Raw genomic sequence first — 5,422 nt, 5'->3', positions numbered from 1 at the left:
GGAGAGGCCAGGACAGGCCGGGCAGGTCAGAGCCTGGGACAAAGATGGGTAGTTTCCACCTCCCGGCTCTGGCTGCCCACTACTTGTGCGAGTGAGGTTTGCTGTGCAAAATGAGTGGAGAGCAGGCCGGGAAGTCTGAGAAGAGATGACCGATGACTGGGGCATGTGAAAGAAAAAGTGACTTTAGGAGGGAAACGGGAATCCGATGGTCACCGAAAGTCCTTCAGAATCTGCAGGCATGACATTGAATGACAGCAGTAAGCTGGGTTGCTTGATTTCCTGCGCAGCGCCCAGCTCTCTGACTACAGTGCCCAGAAGCTGGGAGGCTTCTACTACAGTCCCCAGTAACCAAGCAGAGAGACCCCGGATCAGCAGCCTCAGAGTCACTGGCAACTGGTGAGAAATGCACGTTCTCAGGCTGCATCCTGGACTCTGAATCCGAAACTCTGGGCGTGGGGTTTGACACACACCAAGGCGCATGGCCTGGATGCTATGTATGCACAGCCAGGTCCGCGCAGCACAGCCACGGCAGGAGAGGACAGCAAGCAGCTGGGTGGGTACAGGCACCCTGGCAGATTTTCACAGGACCAAGAGCAGAGCAGGCTGGCAATAGAGTGGTGGGGCAGGGTCTCAAAGTACAGTGAAGTCCAAATCATGGTAGCCGGGGGTATCCCTTTCCGACTGCTCTCACAACGGAGCTCCACAGACTCCAACGCCCATGTACAGTCTCCCTGTTCTAGAGATCAGATGTCACAGCTGGCACGGCTCCGCTGGGCCTGTCCCTGGATCGTCCTGCAGCTGAAGTCAGAGTGTCCTTGGAACCACAGTCCTTTCTGGAGATGCTGGAGGTAAATCTGCTAAACTTATTCATGCTTTTGGCAGGATTCAGTCCCTGGTGGTTGTAGAGCTGAGGTTTCCCTGTTGACTGTCAGTCAGGAGCTTCTAGCAGCAGTGTGTTTGTTTGTTTATTTGTTTGTGTTGTCTTTTTGAGACAGGGTCTCACTACGCAGTTCAGGCCGACCTTGAGCTCATTTACTAGCCCAGGTTGGTCTTGAACTTGCAATGATCCTCCTGCCTCAGCTCACCCCTCCCCCTAGTTCTGGGATTACAGGTGTGTGCCACCACACCTGGCTCCCAGCTTCTTTTCTTCTCTCTCTTTCTCTTTTTTCTTTTCTTTTCTTTTTCTTTTTTTTCCTTTCCTTTTCTGTTTTTTCTAACTTTGAGATAAGTTGCCCAGGCTTGGCTCAAACTTTCAATTCTCCTGCCTCAGCCTCCGAGGGTATATAATGACAGGTGTGCACCATCATGCCAGGCTTCTAGAAGCTTCTTAAATCCTGGCTTGCTTGTCATGTTACCTTTGCACTTTCCTCCCAGCCCCCGCACATGGAGTTCCTGACACCTCGCATCTCTCAGGGGCCCCCTTGATCACTTCTCGCCTGCTTTGCTCTTTTACTGCATCTCTTCTCCATCTCTAGCCAGAGAAAGCTCTTCAGTGTTAGTTAACGGCACAGGTTATTAGATTAGACTGGAATACCCAGGACAGCCTGCTATTTAAAGTTTATAAACATATCAATACTTGATGGATAATACCCATTCCATGTTATGTCTAAGATGTTTGATATTCAGACAGATAGTAAGGTTAAGCTCAACTGCCTAGGTTGTAGGGTAATAATAATAATAAACTTCTCTTCTGGAGGGTTAACAACTTAAGTTTGCAGACCAAAAATTAGAGAAAAAGAAGGGCTGCAAGGACAGCCAACATTTTGGCCCTAGCCTTTTTTTTTTTAATTTATTTATTTATTTGTGTGTGTGTGTGTGTGTGTGTGTGTGTGTGTGGCCAGCTCAGCCCACCAGGGGGCGGGGCTGGCTGGCATGTGGTGCTGGGGATTGAACCGCGGTCCCTGTGTTTTGCTAAACTTGTTCTAAGTAGGTGCTTTAGACTTGGCCCTAGCCTTTTAAGGTCAGTGAGAACTCAGGACATAGGAGAACCTGTACTGTAACATCATGTAATTCAATGGTGTCCCAAATTTTTTGATTAAAGAGATTATGGGGTCACAGAGGAAAGTAATCAATGATGTAGTGTGCCTAAGGAGAGTCACATGGAGAGAAAACATTATCAGGCTTTCATAGAGAGCAAACTGATCAAGCAATGGCTGTGGCTCATCCACATGGCTGACACTCACAAAAGATCTACAAACTGCGGTACAGGGTTTCAGGATAAATCTTGAGGGGATTTGACTGACCTTATCAGATACAAAAGTTACATTTCTTGTTATATAGGTCTTGCTTTACCTTGGTCTTAGTCATCCAGCAGAAAAGTATAAAAACAAAGTATAAAAAGTAAAACCATATAAAAGGCTCAAGTCAACAGCTTCTGACATTGCCAGTCCTATGGATAACCCACTACTATTATGGACTACTGGACTCAGTGCACCCTGAGGCGGGGCCAGCGCAGCATGCAGAGCCAGGGATTGAACCCTGGCTTACTGCGCTTACCTAAGCAAGCACTTAGTCCACTGAGCTATACCGCCGGGCCCTTACAATATTTAAATGACAATGGAATACCCATCTCTGACAAAACTAAATAAAAAAAGGGGTTACAAATGAAAGACCATTTTGTATCTATATATTCAAAATAGTTAAGAGATACAGCTCCTTTCTCTTAATTCAATGAATAGAAAGATTTGTACTAGTAGTGTTTGTGGACAGGATATCATGTCTGCATCTTGTACTATGAATAACCACTAAGAAGACAATGATATGCAATGTATTAATTATTGAAACTGTCCTACTAATCAGTTTGAAACTGTCTCATTATTATTTTTCTCAATAAAATTATTTTTAAAAATTAAAAAAAAAGTCTGTAACCTTGGGGTCGGGGAGATAGCTCAGTGGTAGAATAAGTGCTTGCCTGGCAAACGCAGGGTCCTGAGTTCGATCCCCAGTACCACAAAATAAATAAATAAAGTCTGTGACCTTAATTACATCTCCAAAGTTCATTTTGCCAGCCATGGTGACATATTCCTGGTTTCCCAAGATTAGGGTGTGGACAAAGCCAGTGAAAGCTGCGGAGGGGGAAGGTTTCAGAGGTGGTGAAGGGGGTGGCAGTGAAGCCCAGGTATGTCCACAGGAAGGACCTGCAGGAGATGGCCTTGGTGGCTATAGGCTGACACACTGAGAGGCCTGGGTGTTAGGGTGTCAGCCCCCTGGACACTGGGGTCACGAGTGGTAATCATGCAGCTGGAGTGAAGGGAGAGGTAGTGAGCCAGAAGCCCTGGTTATCATCAGAAGGGCTGAGCCTCACTGAGCAAAGATGCTGGATGGATCTTTGTCACCAGCTGTGTCCTGGAGCCTGTCTCGCTCATCCTGCCTCATTACCAATATGTGTTTCTGTGGTTCCCACATTAGGAGGCAGTGGTGCAGACAGTGAGAAGCCATGACAATCTGTGGTTGGAGAGTGAAACCCCTGGCCCATGCTGGCTGGGTGCTGTACCTCTGAGCTACATCTCCAGCCCTCCGGTACCTCGAGCTATGCTTTGTTAGCATGCTCTGTCTGTCTGTCTGTCTGTCTGTCTGTCTGTCTGTCTCTCTCTCTCTCTCTCTCTCTCTCTGTTTCTGTGTTTCTCTCTCTCTCTCTGTCTCACTCTCGCTCTCACTCTGTTTTAGATAAGTCTTGCTATGTACCCCCTGCTGGCCTCCAACTACCATCGATCCTCCTTCCTCAGCCTCCCAAGGACTGGGTTTACAGGTGTACACATGTGCTTAGCTGTGCTTCGAGATGGTAGTGGTCTTTAAACTGGCATACCAAGGAACGTGCAGGCATGGACAGTTGGAGGGAATCCATCTAAAGTTATCTCTGATGTCCATGTGTTGCTCTCCTCTGCACCTACACTGTCTATACCACAGCTGCTGTCCTTTCCCACCAACTCCGCCTTTACAACTCACCTCTCTTTACAAAAGCAAGGTGCATCTCTTACCCACCCTGGATTTTATACTGCAAGTTTACCAATGTTTAAAAACATCATCTTGGGGCTGGTGAGATGGCTCAGTGGTCTAAAGCACCTACTTGGAACAAGCTTGACAAGGCATGGGGACCGCAGTTCAATCCCCCAGCACCACATGCCAGCCGGTCCAGCACCCTGGTGGGCTGAGCTGGCCACATACACACACACACACACACACACACACACACACACATAAAAAAAACAACAAAAAAAACAACAACATCATCTTGGGCCAGGGAGATGGCTCAGTAGAATAAGTGCTTCCCTGGCAAGCACAAGGTCCTGAGTTCAACCCCTGGTTCTCAAAAAATCATTTCCAAAAAAAAAGGGGTGGGGGTCGCTGGGGAGATGGCTCAGTGGAATAGACACTTCCCTGGCAAGCTCAACGGCCTGAGTTCAATCCCCGGTTCCACCAAAATAAATAAATAAATAAAAATAAAAACATCTCAGGGCCAGGGAGATAGCTCAGCAGAATAGGTGCTTGTCTGGCAAGCGCAAGGTCCTGAGCTCAGTCCTCGGTAGCGCAAAAAAAAAAAAAAATCTCTTTACAAAGAGTGCCATATTGAGTAGTCTTACAGAGTGATGGGGGCGGGGTGTGAGAATGGGCTGCTTTATTTGTTCCTTGGGGTCCAGGCCACTGTGACAGACAGGGACCAGATAAAAGCAAAGCAAAGATTGGTAGGAAACACTGAGCCCTGGACTTCTCAGAGTCCAGGGATGGGCCCAGGCCAGGGCTCTCTGCTTATCTAGATATTTACCAGAGAACTAGAATGCAGAGGAGAGATGTGGAAACATATTGTTTACTGAAGTTGACAAATGGGAAGGCCGACTGGCTGGTGAATTTCATGCTATGGCTGATCTTTGCGGGTTTGGCTAATTTGGCTTAGATCTTCCTACAGTGAATTCTGTTTTTTTTCTTTTTTTGGGGGGGGAGCGGAACCGGGGATTGAACTCAGGCCCCTGTGCTTGCCAGGGAAGCACTTATTCTACTGAGCCATCTCCCCAGCCCCCTACAGTGAATTCTGAAGCTCAAGATTTTGATAAATTGTAACTCAATCCCACAGTAAGAGAAGACATTTTATTTTTTTAAAATGTACTTGGGGGCCGGCCAAATAGCTCAGCGGATTAAAGTACCTGCAAGCGGACACAGGGGCCAGGGAATCAATCCCCTGGCCTGCAGTGCCTGCCCCATCTCCGGGGTGCAATGAAACAGTGATTGAGACTGGGCGTGGTGGTGTTCCCCTGTAATCCCAGCTCTCGGGAGGCTGTAAACAGGCGGATCACTATGAGTCCAATCTAGTAGTGAGACCCTGAACCCCCTGTAAACCCTTCCCTAAAATAAAAATAAATAAATAAATAAATAAATAAAAGTTTGACTTTTCTTTTTTGGTGGAAGCAGGCATTGAACTCAGACCCTT

The sequence above is a fragment of the Octodon degus genome, unplaced genomic scaffold (assembly GCF_000260255.1).
Source record: "Octodon degus isolate 3935 unplaced genomic scaffold, OctDeg1.0 scaffold00067, whole genome shotgun sequence".
In the NCBI taxonomy this organism is placed as follows: domain Eukaryota; kingdom Metazoa; phylum Chordata; class Mammalia; order Rodentia; family Octodontidae; genus Octodon; species Octodon degus.
The sequence above is the reverse complement of the archived record's forward strand: the minus strand, read 5'-3'. Positions refer to the sequence as shown.